The following is a 15,770-nucleotide window of genomic DNA, read 5'->3' as shown; positions in this document are numbered from 1 at the left end:
AAGAAATTCTTCCTGATGTCTAACCTGAACCTCACCTGGCACAGCCTGAGGCTGTGTCCTCTTGTCCTGTCACTGGTTACCTGGGAGAAGACGCTGACCCCCACCTGGCTACACCCTCCTTTCAGGCAGCTGTAGATAAGGTCACTCCTGTGCCTCCTTTTCTCCAGGTAAACGTGCCCAGCTCCCTCAGCCACTGCTCATGGGATATGCACTCCAGACCCTTCACCAGTCCTTGGATGGGCAACGAGGAGGAACAAAGGGCTGTGGGAACAGGCTGGTGTCTGGGAGCGTAGGACAGCCCGGGCTTTGTTTAATTTCATACAATGAGGTCCCCATGCCCTACAGTGCTGAGGAAGAATCTGGTAACCGCAAGAGGATATAAAACCTGAGGGTTAATAAAGTTGAAATTCAAGGTCCCCACACGTTGCCTTATTGTTTTTCTAAAGCCACCTCCATTGACTGGCAGCATTCAGAGCAGAAAGCCCCGCAGAACAGTGTGGGTAAAGGAGAGGAGGTAAAAGAAAATGGGTGAAACTTGTCCCCAGGAGCAAGTCTGTGGGAATGGCCTGTGTTACACTAGACAGGCTGAACAGGGAGGTAAGCAGATAAACTCTCCTCTGGTGCAGAACCATGTTTTGGATAGACAACCATTTGAATGCATGCAGTCTCCTTGGTGCTCTGCTGAAAGCCCTCCCTGTGGTGTATCTGCAGGGGCTTTGTCGCCTCACTGCCAGCCTGTGATGTTTCTCTTACAGAGGAACAATGTGCTGGTCTCCTCAGGATGCTTTCTGTTGGTGTTTATAATCTCTTTTTGGAAAGAGTTTGGACTGACTCTTGAACCAGCATTGCAACAAATGGCTTGTTGGTTGTGCGGTCCTGTACACAAAAGCAGTCTGTGCCTGGGAAACAGGACGGTGGTGTTAACATGACACTGTGCCCGGCTAATCTTGAGCTTTGGAAAGCTTCCCTAGGCTGTGGTGCTGTCCTGCACAAGAGCTGGGAGCAGAAAATCCCTTTCCTTCCTAGGGCTTTCACAGCAGCATGTTTGGAGTACCAGTGCTTTGTGAGTTTGGGCTTAAGTTAGTGCAGTGCCATGGCAGAGCTAAATCCCAAATCCCCTGTAAGTAACATGCAGGTATCAGAGGGGCTGCTGCACCTGAAATGAGGAGACAGCTACAGGAACTGAATGCTCAAAGCACGTGTTTTGAACTGTGGTAAGAGTGTGATTCCCTGCTCTGGCTGAGCTCTGTCGACAGCTTCTTTTGCTGTTTACCATTCTCACCTTGCCTAGACCTCTTCTGCTGTTCCTGCCTTCAGCTGTACACTTCAGTTCATCTTCTTCTCTGTCTTGCACCAACCCTAGTGTTTGCTTGATCACATAATAATCCAATTCTGCTTGCTTTCTAGCCAAAACCAATTTACTTTCTGCTGTTTTAGTGAGTTGAATTGGCTTTGTGCTGCAATCAAATGTGCACTGGAGCAAGGACTTGGCAGAAGCACATGTCCCACAGGGAAGAAACTAGGGGAGGGATGGGGGAAGAGGGCTACCTCTCTTGGCAGCAGTGAGTGGTGACTGTAACTGAAGCCCTGATGTGAAGTTGCAGTTTGAGACACCACTACCCATCAGCCTTCTCAGTTTGGGGCTGTCATCTGGCTAGCAAAGGCAGCCTAACAGCAGGAGTGTTTTACTGTTTTGTAGCTTTGTTTGTTTCTAATTCCTACTGTTTCTATTTAAAGGCTGTTTAAGCTAGTTTGGCAGATTTTACCCTAAAGATTAGGGTGCCTGCATGAACTCTGTTCTCCTCTCTAGATGACAAATATTTGGGAAATAGATTCATCATTTGCATCCAGCAGAGGATATCTGCTCTTGATGGGGGGGCATGAGGAATTATGTCTCCCTTCTGGTGGGCAGGTTTCATACAAACAGTCAAAAAATCGCAAGGAGACATGACAGGAAACAGACGTTTTGGAGGGGCTGAAATATAAGAGTATCCTTGACAGCCACTGTTTGCAGTATAACTAGTAGTTTTGTTAAAGTATTTCTCTTTCTGGGCTGAAAGGGTTCGAGTTAAGGCCATTTTGGTTTGATGGAAGACTGGGTGGAACTGAAGGGATGCTATTATGGACTGGGTAAAATTCAGTGCCGCTGGTGGGCAAAGTAAGTGTTTAGAAGTGTTTAAAGTCATTACGGAACCAGGTAGCTGAAATAAGAGGGTCACAACCAATGCAGAATTACAAGGTGAGATCTACATAAAAAACCTTAACTTTATGACATAAGGGTTATTCCCTGGAAACTTATAAAGAAAATGCAAGATAGGTATTGACTGCTGGAGTTGCCTATATATGACATAAGAACCAGTGAAACAAGCAACAGAAAATGATGCTGACTAGGGAGAAACATCCAAATGTAGGAGTAGGAATGTGTTTCTAAGGAGAAAATCATGAAGAGATTAGATATGGTACTGGCTAAATTTAGATGACAACCACCAAGGAAAAAGATCAGATCATTTGTTCTTTATTGCAGGTGAAAGGATGCTGTGTTGTATGTAAGCAGATAGGTTTGTATCAAACATACACTTAATTCTGTCATCAGTTTCTCTTTGTAATAGAAAAAACCTTTGGGACTGAATTTTGGCTAGCTGATGAACTCCAGAGGGACTGATGTACAGAAAATGAAGTGTGAACTGTTTTTTTTTTTCCTGGTAATTTACTCGAGTAGGTCACATCTATGTCTTGGATCAATGTAGTCCTGGATACATGCTCCAGTCTAACAAAACAAAATACAACAAAACAAAACAAAAAACCTAAAACCTAATCTAGGTACAGGGTACAAGGTGCTATAAATAGATCTCCAGGGACAGATTTCTCCAACCAGGCAGGCAGGCAGGCACGCAGGGCACCACTGGAGTCTGTTCAGTCTGACAGGAACACTAAGCTCCTGAGATCAGCAGGACTAAAATTAGCTCTGGAACACTATTTTCTACCCTTGTGCTGTTGCTTTTATAGGAAATCTGTTGTTTATTGTTATAAACAACAAGAAAAGAATTTGGATTGAAGGCTTTTTTTTTTTTTTTTTTTTTTCCCTTTCTTAAGGAGATTTTGAAATCCCTGGTCTTTGGAATGGGAGGTAAATTCAGTTTGGGAACTAAGTAATTGGTTATGTGTGGTCAATTTTTTCTCTGCTAATGACAAAAAAATATCCCAACACTAAAAATTTTTTCAGCAAAAGAAATGTAAACAGTCATGACTGTTTTAATATTAATGTTGTATCCTTGGTGTGTGATACTACAAATACTAATTTTTAAAAGCAATGGAGCCAGTCCTTGAGCTTCTTTTATTGTTGTCTTCGGAAATGTGTGAATTGGTTGGTTGGTAGTTGTTTCTCTGACAAGGCTGAGTCCTTCCCAGCATCTTCTTAGTAATTGTCTAGTTCTGGTTTAGAGATCTTACAACACGGCTTTCTGAAAAGTGGGATTTTGTCTCACTGAATCTAGACCCTGACTGAGGAATAGCCAGTTTCTGGGACACATCCGAAACAGGCTGAAGGTAGTGAGGATGTTTCTTTTGAAGCCTTGAATCCTAAAAGGCTGTTATCTGTGGGCCCCTTCATATTTACATCAGCTTGAAGAACAGAGCTGTAACACCAGCCTCAGTAATACTCTGCATCACCACAGCTGTCACTTTCATGCTGGCTTTCCTCAAGTTCTTTTGTTGCTGGCCACCCAAGATGTATCTGAAACCTTATCATTCATCTTCTTTTTCCCTGTTCCTAAATGGAGTTATAGTAGGCTAAAGCCATTTTTTCCCTTCTAAAATATTGAGCAAAACCAAAATGGCTTTTGAAATCTGAGAGACTGTTAGCATTAAAATTTCTCCCTCATTTCTTAACAGCCCATTCTCACAATTTCCATCTGTGTTGTGCTGAACTTGGGGGAACCCTTGTCTGTGTAGATCTTGGAAACTGTCTGCAACCCCATACTTAGTTTTCTGTAATAATTTACCACTTAAATGTGAAAATATTTCAGGACAGAAATTTGCTTTCAGAGGACTTTTAGACCCTGTGTAGATCTCTGCAGTCTTGACTACTCTAAAATTCACACTGGTGGACCTTTGTGCGGTGCTTTTGTCGACCATCCCAGAGGTCTCAGTAGTCCTGGGCTTCTGATTCTGTATGCCAGTTTGCAAATTGCACAAAATTGCAGCAAGAGCAGCTATCTGGGAGCTCAGGCCACTTCCCTGTCTCTTGGCATGAGTACATTGCATTCCATTTTATATTAGTAAAATATTTATGAAGTTTTATTAACATAGTAGGGGCTCTTGCTCTTTCACAAGAGGTAGGAATTACGAGCAGCCTGCCTTCTCTCTGATTTAATCTGCTTTCCCATCTAGTGTTTTTCTTTTGTCATCCAGACACAGATAAAATCCAAAAACAGGGTATTTGTTTTGTGGTCAAAAGTATCAGGGTTGGAGGCAACACTTGGGGCAGTCATTGGAAAGATTTCTCGTGGATAGAAAATTTATGAAGCTACAGAGGTGCTGGGTTCAGTAATCGAGCCTTAAAAGGTATTCAAACATTTTGCTCCTGAAGAAAACACATATTCCTGGGCGGCTCTGAACTATTTACATCTGGTTGGTCTGTCTGGAGCGCTAAACATTGGCAATTGTATGTGTTAAGAAGGAAAAGGGGAATTAAATTTAGGTGTCCAGTTCATGCAAACAATTTGTCGTGCTTTCTTTCGACCTCCTGAAAAAGAAATGCAACAGTGGCATCCTGTGGCCCAAGCAGTTCATGGCAGGTGGGTTTGGTTTAGGGCAGAATCTGCCACCGAGGGCTTCCTGCACTGAATGAGAAATGGATCAAGTTATTTGTAAGTTAGTTTACAAAAGAAGCCCACGATATTTCAACACAGTGCACATTTAAAACCTGAAGTAAAAAGCTGGTATTTACTTTTCCACCATTTTATCTTTTCTGCTAATTTTTCTACCAAACACCTTGGTGTTTGGGACAGAGAGGATGATTTCAGTTACCCACCAAGGATACGGGACTTCTGCATTGCTGTCTTTATGCTGATGAACATTTCCTCCAAAAATAGGAATAGAGGAGAGACTCCTGTTTCTAATAACCTACGGTTTAGTGCACCATACTGGGTCTAAAAACGAATGTTTCAGGGAAGTCCAATGAAAAGAAGACAAATAAGAGTTGTTTTCCCTTGCACCTACATCATACCCAAGTGCTCACTCCCACACACCCTATGTGGGTCACTTGAGTTTTTGGAAGTCCTGGCTTTAACGTGTTTAACTTGGACAGGCTGCGATTTCCTTACCTCCTCACTGGCAGATATTGGCAGCCGTGACCACCAGGCTCTCTCCAAAAGCTTTCAGGCATGCCAGAAGGCACGTTAACGAGGAACATACAGACTCACCTGCACTCATGTGGGCAATTGGCCAGCAAGCTGCTGATTGCCTCACTTTTATTTCTCCTCCCCCTGGTTTTACGGTGGCTTCTCTTCTGTAAGAGAGGAGGTGTTAAAGTGGTGTCTTTTAAAGCCTCTTCCTTCCTACTTCTTACCTTCGCACATAGAGGTGTAAGTGCTATTGAAGGCTCAGCATCAGGAAGGAGTGGGGCGGGATGAAACGAAACAACTTTCTTTGGTTTAGTTTTTCATTTTCTTGTATCCAGGAGGCTCTGCACGTTCTGAGTCATCTACCTTGAGAACTGGAAAAACAGAGTAGGGGCAAGGTTGTCCTCTGCTGCCTGTGCTTGGAAAAACCTGTGGGCATTCAGTTTTCTGTTGTGCAGAAAAGTCACCATGTGATGGCTGAAGCAGGAGGCAGGGGAACAAAACCAGCAGCAGACAGGGGCTCAATTGTTGCCTTTAATGACGAGTAAGTACTCTGAAGATTTTTGTGGAATTGCCTAACCGAGCTTGCACCACAGTTTCTGGACGGTGTTAATCCCCGGGCTGCCTCTTAAAACACGGACACGCATGAAAACAAACAAATGTTGAGACTGGCAGTGGCTCCAGAGATGTTAACCCTGCTCCTTTTTGTCAGTTAAACTGACAACCCAGATAAGAAGAGCCGGTGTTGGTATCGTCTCTTGCATAACAAACCGCTCTCGACAAAAGAAGCAGCCTCCTGTCAAACGAATTTCCTTTACAACTGCCGAGGGGACTATTTTTAGTTTCATCTGCCATTCTTTACTCCTTAATCATCAGCTTCACTTTTTCTGAGTTTTTCTCCCTTTTCCCCCTGCACAGCTAGCTCTGATACCAGGTACTGCTGATAATTGGCGGAGGAGCACGAGGGCACTGGGCTCTCAGCTGTTCCCTGTTAATGTGTGTCTGTATGGGATGCTACCGGCCTTGCCATGTCGAGCTCAGCTCTGGCCTGTGTTTCCACCTTCAGAAAAAGACAAACAGACCACTCAATCTAGATGAGGGATGTCAAAGACCAGCAAGTGAATGGGACCAGTTCTTGCCAGGAAAGGGTTTTTTTAGCTAAGGCTACGTTCAGAAAACATGCTTTAATTTGCAGGAGTAGAGCTACAAATGTCCAGTGTTGAAGTGACATCACAGGCACACTGCATCAGCTTCATATACCATTGGCAAAGAAAGGCAGAGCCTGGCTTTTCCACTGGAGATAAAATTAAAGTGCTTTGGGAATGATGGTGTTTATTTCGTCAGTCTTGACTCTGTGGTACTGGCTGCTTTTCCTTTTGATTTGCACGAGCCACTGCATGTTTGTAGCCTGTTGAGCAGCAGAATAATTCTTGTCCTCTGGCTGAGATATAGAACAGCAATCCTGCCTATCTGTAACCCATTAGAGATTTTGTAGTGCTATTTGCAAGCATAAGAGAATCTTAAGGCTTTAGTCATTCAGGAAGCAGCACTGCTTTGCTCAGTTGCGCCCAGTAATTCAGTCAGGTCCATCATCCTCCCAGCATCTTTATAAAGCCTAATTCATGTGGGTTTTTATGTATTCTATACTTTCTTCCTCCACAGTATGCAAAAGCTTCAAATAATGAGTGGTTTCATGCCTGTTGTGCTTCTGTAAAGTACAAGTTTTATACCCATTTTATAGCTGGATTTCAGGAACACAAAGGCAAAATGAATAGCCCAAAGTCAAGTTTCTGGCAGCAGAGGAAATTATGATTCTGTCACCTGAGGGAAGTTAACAGTACTGAAGTAGTAGCTAACGTTTTCCAGGGAAGTGCCACAATCCTCATAAAGAAGGAATCACTAGAAATGATCAAAAGTTTTTACCACCGCTATTTTCTTAACAAACATGAGTTTTCAAATGATACAAGATATTTGCAGAAAATGTATTTATTTTGAGAAAGTGAAGTAAAATTTATTGGATTCAAACAAAAAGGAGTTAGATTTATAATGTAAATGTTCCAATTGGTCTTTTTCCCTAGTGTAAACAAAAAAATAAAAAGAAGAAAACCTGGGAAGGAAGCAAAAAAGAGACCTGGTTTCTCCCGTGGATTGAGAATGCAAATGTATAGTTGATGGGAAAATAAAAACTTCATCTTTTTTTTCAGGCTTTCCTCTCTCCAGTCTTAGTCTTTTTGCCTTTTGAGTGTAACTGACTAGTGCAAGTGTGACCAGTCTCCTTAACCCTAATAACATGCACAGCACTTTGAACAACACTCATGAGCCAAGGAAAGTGAGAGGGAGAGAGCTGGGAAGAGGTCTTATGGCTGATGACAGCAGCTCCTTGTGACTTCAGCTGCTTTACTGTCCAGTAGAACAGGGATCTCCTTAGCAGTTTTTTCTGGCTCACCTCCTGCCACTGCCTGGCTTCTCACTGTGCAGTAGCCCCCACATTCGTGCACTTCTGCTGGGATCCACCTGGCGTAATCCCAGTCTATGTACAGCAGAATTATTTGTGGGCTTCTCAAAGGCTGGTTACCCCTGGCTGTGGCATACACCACTGTGCTGCCTACAGTCTGACATAAAATTGTCCCTGCTTTTCTTTTGCCAATATACCATTGTTTTTGACAGTGTAACTCTTTACTTTCAGCTTTCTTTATCATGACATTTGTGAAAATCTATTTCTGATTCTGCTCTTTTCAAATCTCTGAATTAGATTTTGGTTTAGGAGCTGGAAGTAGAGAAAAAACATTAAAGGCAAGATTGGTTTTGTATTTTTGAAGATGCTTGAAAGTCTGCCAGAGAGCTGTCAGGTTACTGATGGCTTGTGACATATGAAAGCAGACAAGCAAGGGTTCATAATAATTCAAGATCTGTTGAAAACCATATTGGAACATGGCTAGCAGTAAGGGTTTTTTTAAGAGAAATTTTTCATTGTGCATGTTCAGACTCAGAAGTGTATTTCAGCCCTTGCTGTGAGAAAAAAACTTGTGACTTTAGCTTTATGTGCACCCTTTGGATTTTGCCTCTCTTGCTTAAATTTTCAGTGTTTTCATCCCAGTTCATCTGTCACATCTCTTGCCTGGGTTCCTGGCAGGGACACTGCCCTTAGGTGTCTGCACACGTGGAGTCCCCATTTCCCTGCTGCCTCGGTATGTGGAGCCTTTCTTTCATGCATTTATCCACTCATTCAGTAGTCCACTTCCCTGCCTCTGTAGGCTTTTGTTGTTCTACAAAAAGGAGCAATTGAATCTTCTCCTGGATCAGTGGTGTGAGAAGTAGCAAGAAACTTCTTGGTGAAGACCCTAGAAAAAAATCATTTAGGTTCCACTGGGTGAAGAGGGCCTGACCTTCAGAATTTCCCATGGTGTGTTAAGAGGATTTGGGCAAAGATCTTAGGAAAAAATGAGAACTCTGCTTTCAGAATGGCCATGAAATGAGAAAGCCAAAGAAATAAACAGATTTTCCTCTCACACTGTGTAAAGGGCTCTCTGCTGAAGAATCACCAGCTGAATGCATATAAGAAGCTGCCAGCAATCATTAAGCTCAATTAACCATATTCTTGTGCCCATGATAACATCTGTGGATTATTTAAACAAAGTGATGGTGGGCAAGGAGGAGAGGAAAATTGAAGAAAAGAGGTTCTGCTGTGAACACTCGTACCACCATCACCCAAGCGACGCTGTAATACAGAAACTGGGTCAGAGACACCCTTCCCCCTCCATGCTGCTGTCAAAGTTATTTGAGTGTCTATTGAAACCCTCACAATAGAAGAGTTTGGCTCCTGCATTTGCTAAGCAAAACTGATTTGTGTTTTGCTTAAACAGAAAAAACTGCTGGGTAATTTTCTGAGCAAGTACAATGTGGCGGTTCAGTAGATCCCTGAAAGCTGATTTCTTGGTGATTTGCTTTTCGTTTAATAAGACACCAATGCTTTTATTTAGCATTTCAGAATTGGCATGCTGAATCTGTGTTTAGGAGCCTTAAAACTCTGTCTTGCCTCTGTTAGTTTTAGGACTGGCACTGGTAGTCTTCCTTCAAAGTCTGAAAGACCGCGGAAAGTCTCTTGAGAGGTTGTCTTACTGATGATTTAAATCTAAGTTAATTTCTTTATTTGCTTCGAGGATAATTGAAGTAAAATATATTACTTTGGAAGTATGGCTTGGATAGATTTAAGCACAGTGCTGTTCTGGACTCTTCCCACTGCCCTTTTTAATCCTTGAGTCTTTCATCCTTGTTTACAGCTGTCCCATTAGCAGTCTCAGCCTTCTGGTGTGCTCTGTCTGCTCTGGGATTTTTCCGTCTTGTTTTTCTGGCTTCTTTCAGGGAGTACCAGTGGCTCTACCTTGTCCTGAAAAGAAAACAAAACTGCACTTCATGCTCATAAGGACAGTGTGCACAGGTTGTGAGTAAGCACAGAACCTGGGTGTTTGGCTATAAGGAGTGACATTGTTTTGCAGTCCTCATAAGCCCTTATTCCAAAGGAGACATGAATGAAGTCCAGAGTCTGAACCTGTTTTCTAATATTAAGTCAATAACTTATCTAATTTCACTTCTTCTCCCTCCTGCCCTCAGCATGCAGGGAGGAGTGAGCACATGCCCTCTCACACATTTTTTCCCTTATATAAAATGTCATTTATTTCCTGAAAATTGCCCAGCTTGATGGACAGTCTGGAGCTGGCTGGGGGACTTAATTTGCCATGGAGCCCAGAAAGGTGTTTGGGCCATGGCTACTGGGAATTGCACACCCTAAGTAGTTGTGACATCGTGTGTTAAGGAGGCATGTTTGGGAGTGACGAAGGAGGAGGAGATGGAACATCATTTCCTTGTTTTCTCTGTACCTCAGTCTACTCTCTGAACAAGGTATTTAATTGTTATCAGGCAAAAATGAGAGCCTTTGTGCCCATTCATATGTAGCTTATTTCTGCTTCTTCATCTTATTGTGTATTAAAAAAAAAAAGGAAAAATAAAGGAAAGCGTTCTAGGGTTTGTGAGTTAGCTTCAATAGTGATCATCTCTTGAGCTACCTTTCTTAACAGGCACATAATTACCTATGTCAGCCTCTCTTCCTTGCATTCTAAGTACCAAGAGGAAGAAATAGAAATTCTTGCCATTCCACCCGATTCCCAAATTTTGGGAGAAACTCAAGAAGGGAAGCCTGAAGTATGATGGCAGAATGACTTCTCTTTTTATGAAGGCTAATAATTTTCCAGCCCTGTCTCTGGCAAATCCTCTATCTGTAATAATCAAGTCAGTACATACAACATCGTTTTTTGACAGAACACTATTTCTTCATAATTTAGTAGCATTGTACACACACAAAAACAGAGTTATAATTAGCTCTCATCCCTAAAGTTGGAAGAGCTTTTCAGTTCATTGGAGGCTGCTGGCCAACTCTCTTATCTAATTGGATGAAGTTCCTACTTTCTCCCATTTGTATAATGTCTGCTTTTACACAAACTCATTAAGTGCAGCTGTACTCCAAGTTTCTAACAACAGCCCCAGTGAAGACGAGGCAGAAGTTTAATAGCTGTTCTGTTCTCTCTTTTTCATCTGATCTCAATCCATTTTGGTGGTTGATGTGTGCCCAAACATCTTGCCCTAGCACCTAATTCTACCCCCTCCAGCTTTTTATTACGAATTATCTTAATAATTAGAAACCAGACAAATTGCATAAGATTGATCTGTCTGTTTTGAAACTGGAGAGTTTTCAGCTTGCTTTCAAGGAAGATGGATTTAAAGCAATTATTTGTTTCTGTGAGGCATACAGAAGTGATTTTCCCCCTTCATTTTAAAGCTGGCATTAAGATGAAATCACATAATTGCTACAGTGTTCTTTAAATCTTCAGAGGCATTAAACTGATTATACAGGTAGAATAACAGCATCATAGTTAATATATTAAGGTTTTTCATTTAGATGGAATTTTTGGCATTTTAAACCAAACAAACCCCTCCACTTTTGTCAGTCTGACTGCTTTTTTTTCCTCATGTTGCCGTGTATAATTTTAAATTTCTACTTAGCTGAGTATACAGAGTAATAGAAAGTCTTCATTTGCCAGAATTCAAATTTTTCTTACAGTACTGCCTACATACATTCAAATCACATTTACAAAGAAATGTTTACCACACACTTCCAGCAATACAGATACATCATTAGTGTATCATTAGTATTAGAGTGATTTTATAACTCTTATGGATGGTTTTTTTTTTCCATTGAAGAACTATTCCAAGTTTTATTGGGGAACTTGCAGCTGTACAATTTCCTTTTCTTACTGTGTTCCATCTTCCCACCAAACAAGGGAAGCTGGAGGAGAGAGGGAAACTCAGGGAAGAACTTTTCTCACAGCATTGATTGTTTCATGAGGACACGTATCTGTGATGATGAATGCTCTCTCTCATATAGCCAGTGATGGGGAGACATGGGTGACAATAAGGATGACATTCTTTGGCACTGGGGACTGAAGTTACAGCTGTGTATGTGCACACGTCTGCAGTGCAAAAGAGGGGAGATAGCAAAGAAGCACAGTGAGATGTGTCTGGGAGGGGGGAGGGGAAGCTCGGAACAGGCAGCAACAGTGAGACATCAGTGGAGGGACTCAAAGGGACTCCCTCTAAGCCTAAATTGAATAAGAAGGGAAATTTCCCTCTGTTGGTGCTCCAGCTCCTAGCATCGATATTCCCTTCAGGTTGTAGTTCTCTCCTGGCTCTGAAGGTCACCAAAGGCTTGACCCTTACAAGGCTCACAACACCTTTAGCTCTGTCTAGCATTTAAAGATGCAAACATCTGGCAAAATCCAAAGGCCAGTATGAATAGGGAGGACCTACTGAACCCTACTTCCTCTACCTTAGAATCTTCCCTCAGTTCAAACACTCATAAAGAGGTACCAGAGTTGAACATTTTTGTTTCTATTCCTGTGAGTGTATGAAAACTGAGCAGTGTTGTAACCAAGTCCTTGTTGAGAGACCTTTACGGCAAAGTTGGCAAAATTCATGAGTGCAGGTTGAATATCAGTCTTTTTGATAATGATACCAAGAGGTAGTTTAATTCTTTGTTCTAATATAAAACTTAATCTTAGCATGAGTCACAAGTAGTTTTGACTGATAAATGTCTCTAATCAAAAACTGAAATCTGTGAACATCTCTTGTTTTCAGATAATTGGCTCCATCTATAGACATGTTCCATCATGATCTCAATCCCTGTGTAGACAAATATGAAACATGGGCATTCTTCTTGTTTAGAATCCCATTTGTTGTCTGCACTGGGGCTGCTACCCCACATATACATAAAATAGCTTGTCTGACATTCATAAGTGAGAACATTTAGGTCTTTTCTATGCAATAAAGATAATGCCTTCTAAGTGTGCAAGCTTATTTTTAGAGGAAATATTTATGTATTGAAAGGGCTTTTATAATGCTGGAACATTTGTTTTGCCAGCTACAGTCATCATAGGTACATCATTAAATTTACAACAGTAGCTGCTCTCTGCTAATTTTGTAATGTTTTGACAGAACTGAAGACATGAATGTATGTTTGTGCTACTAGTCATCGGTGAATCATACCACTTAATTGGATAGGTCAAGAAGAGAAATAGATGTGGTCTTTGGGAAATGAAAATGGCTTCTTTCATTTGTGACTTTGAGTTTGTTTGTACACTGCTTTTGTTGGAAGTAGCAATTTTTGATGAGGATTATGGAAAAAGTGGTGACTTATTTTCCTAACACTTGAGTGAGTGGTGATAGTTGTTGGAGGATGTGATGACAGAAGAAAAGCGGGTTTTAATTTTGGTTTTGAAGTGGGTGGGGGTGGACAAGTGGATACTCAAGACACATTAATGAAGTTATGTTGACAACTGTTAAGTGTGAAGTCTGTCATGTATCTCATTGCAGTGAATGTGTCTTTATGAGCAAACTGCATTGGAGACATCTGTGCAATTGTCAGCTGTAATTAAAGGATGATTCAGCAGTGGACATACAGCTGAAAATGAAGGACAGAATGATTTTTTTTAATGTGGGTGTGTATACTTCTGTTTGCCAAAAGTGACATATTTTTTTGACTAGCTAATTCTTTCCAAGTATCTACTAAAACAAAAAAAAATTATTGGACTTAATTTCTATTTTTTTAAAAAATAAAATTTCTGCAGTAGGAGAGAACTTGAACATTAAATTTAAGGCAAGCAAGTGGAGACTTTTTGATCATACCCTTGTTGGTGGCATTCTGGCGATGCATGGAGAAATTACTTCCAGAAAGACTTGGGAAAGCATGAGGTAAAACATCACTTGTCAAGCATGCAAAATAAGCAAAAAAAGGGTACTGCTTAGAGCAGGGCACCTCTCTGCTTGCATGCGCGGTGCTCACTTGTAACACACGTTACAGCTGTGTGTCATGGTCCATTTTCCTAACACCTTTCTGACTCTACTATGGATTTTGATGTTGCTTTCAGGGCTTGCAAGGGACAGCTGGGGTTTCTCTTCATAAGGGATGAGCAATATTTGGTATGGCTGGCTGATTTTTTACTCTGCCACATAGCTTCCCACCACAATCAACCTGAACTTAAAGAAAAGTAGACATTTGAAGAAAAATCCAGGCTTTTCTCAGGTATTTGAATAGCTTTATATAGCAGTTAAAGCTGTTCTGCAGCTATCAGTGCAAATACTAAAATATCTCTTCCTAGCTCCTGTTAATATTGATGGGAGTTTCCCAGTAGATAATGATGGAGTAGTTCTCAAGTGGGGTAGCATGCTTTGAAAAGTGTGTGATGTGAAGAGGAGGTTAGGCCTATCTGAACCTTGGATGCTGTCTCATCTCTTGTTGGAGATAGCTGTATAAATTTATCTTTTTATACTTCTTGAATATCTTTTATGACCTTTGGAGTGCCCTTCCTTTCCCCCTCCATCTTGGCCGAAAGCAAGGAAGCAGCTACAAAGTAACAGCACTGATGTCTAATTCCAGAACTGGAAGCTGTTATTTGGATGTAACTGGAAGCAGTGCTATTTGTCCTTGGTTAAGGATTGATTTTGTGTCCCTAATGAAAACACTGGGATAAAGAATCGTGCTGATTTAGGTGGTAGGCAGCTGGAGTGAAGGGCTTGTTAAGTACCTGGTCTGTGAGGCAAAGGAGTGAGGAGGAGCTGAAAATGAGCATCTTTGTTTAAAATACATCTGTTTCTTTTCCATGGCCACGTTTTTCAAGTGTAAAAGGTATCAGCTTCTTTTCGAGTTGCGAGTTGGAGGAAGCTGTGCCTGCTGCTAGCAGTAAATGAGTTACTTAATAGGAAGAATGTTTGCAAAGCCTGGAGAGAAATAACAGCTGCTTTTTCAAGTAAAAAAAAAAGCAAACCACCCAACCCTATAACATTTCAAAACTGTAGCATGATCGGGGATTTTTTTTTAAAGGCCTGGATGAAAGGAAATTAGTAATGTGTAGGGGGTGCTGAGTGGCCCAGGCACCTCACCTGTTTTATTCCTAGCTGTAGAGGGAATTCAGAGTTTGACACCAGATGTAAAGCAAGCCCAGAGCCACATGAACTACTAGCCAGCTTCCTTCAGCAACATTAATTTACAGTCTCATGAGAGAACACTTTGGTTTGCTGCCAGGTTTGACTTCAAGCAGAGTTGTCGAAGGACAGAGCAGTGCAGGCAGTGGTCCCTTTCAGGCCACAGCATCTGGGCACTGGAGCAGACAGCCCAGGCTCCTGGCTGGGCTCCGATGCAAACATTACAGAGCACGTCTGTGCCCCAGCTCCCCGCTGAAAGGCAGCATTAATTATCCTGCAGCTCCGTGGCCCTGCTCCGCCTGCCTGGTGTATTACAGGGTGCTGGCATCTTTACTCTCTGGAAGTGGGCTTGCCAAAACTTGCGTCTGAGGTTGGCTGACGTGTTTGGCATTGCTGGGCCCTGCCAGTGGGTTCCTCGGTTGTTTGCTTGGGAGAAGGGCAGTGGAAGTGGTGCGGGCCAGGAAGAAGAGCTCTTTAGCCAAAGTCTCTTTGGTTTGCCATTGGCAATGCTGTGGGATGACACAGTAAGAAGTAGGGAGACGTGATGCCTCTCAGCTTTTTCAGCGATCCCGTCTTAAAAGAAGTGCATTTCCAAAATGCCTTCATGCCTGTTAGGGCTTTTTATGTGACTTGTGGGTTCACTTTCCAATCTTTTGCTGTTTTCTTTTGCTTTCTTTTCAAACTATCCAGTCGTATGTGAATATCCCATCCCTGGAAGCGTTTGAGGCCAGAGGCTGTGTGCAACCTCATCTAGTGGAAGGTGTCACTGCCCATGGCAGGGGGGTGGACTAGATGATCTTTGAAGGTCCCTCCCTACCCAGGCCATTCTGTGATTCTGTGAAAGGCTGTGCAGTTTGAATGCTAAGCATTCACGCTCGGGCAGCTGGAGGTGTGTGT

General features: G+C 42.1%; 1 long non-coding RNA gene across 2 annotated transcripts in view; it reads left to right on the top strand.

Moving 5' to 3' along the window:
- Positions 1-15,770, top strand: part of LOC116447641 — a 45,552-nt gene that overhangs the window by 305 nt on the left and 29,477 nt on the right. Inside the window, exon 1 of one of the 2 annotated variants that reach the window (XR_004241627.1) lies at positions 160-1,214. The exons of the other annotated variant lie outside the window; for it this stretch is intronic. This is a non-coding gene — a long non-coding RNA (uncharacterized LOC116447641). Of the gene's footprint in view, positions 1-159; positions 1,215-15,770 lie in introns of those variants that run through there. 2 annotated transcript variants of the gene reach the window in all.

Source organism: Corvus moneduloides, chromosome 1 (genome assembly GCF_009650955.1).
Source record: "Corvus moneduloides isolate bCorMon1 chromosome 1, bCorMon1.pri, whole genome shotgun sequence".
NCBI classification, from domain to species: Eukaryota; Metazoa; Chordata; class Aves; order Passeriformes; family Corvidae; genus Corvus; species Corvus moneduloides.
The sequence above is the reverse complement of the archived record's forward strand: the minus strand, read 5'-3'. Positions and strand labels throughout refer to the sequence as shown.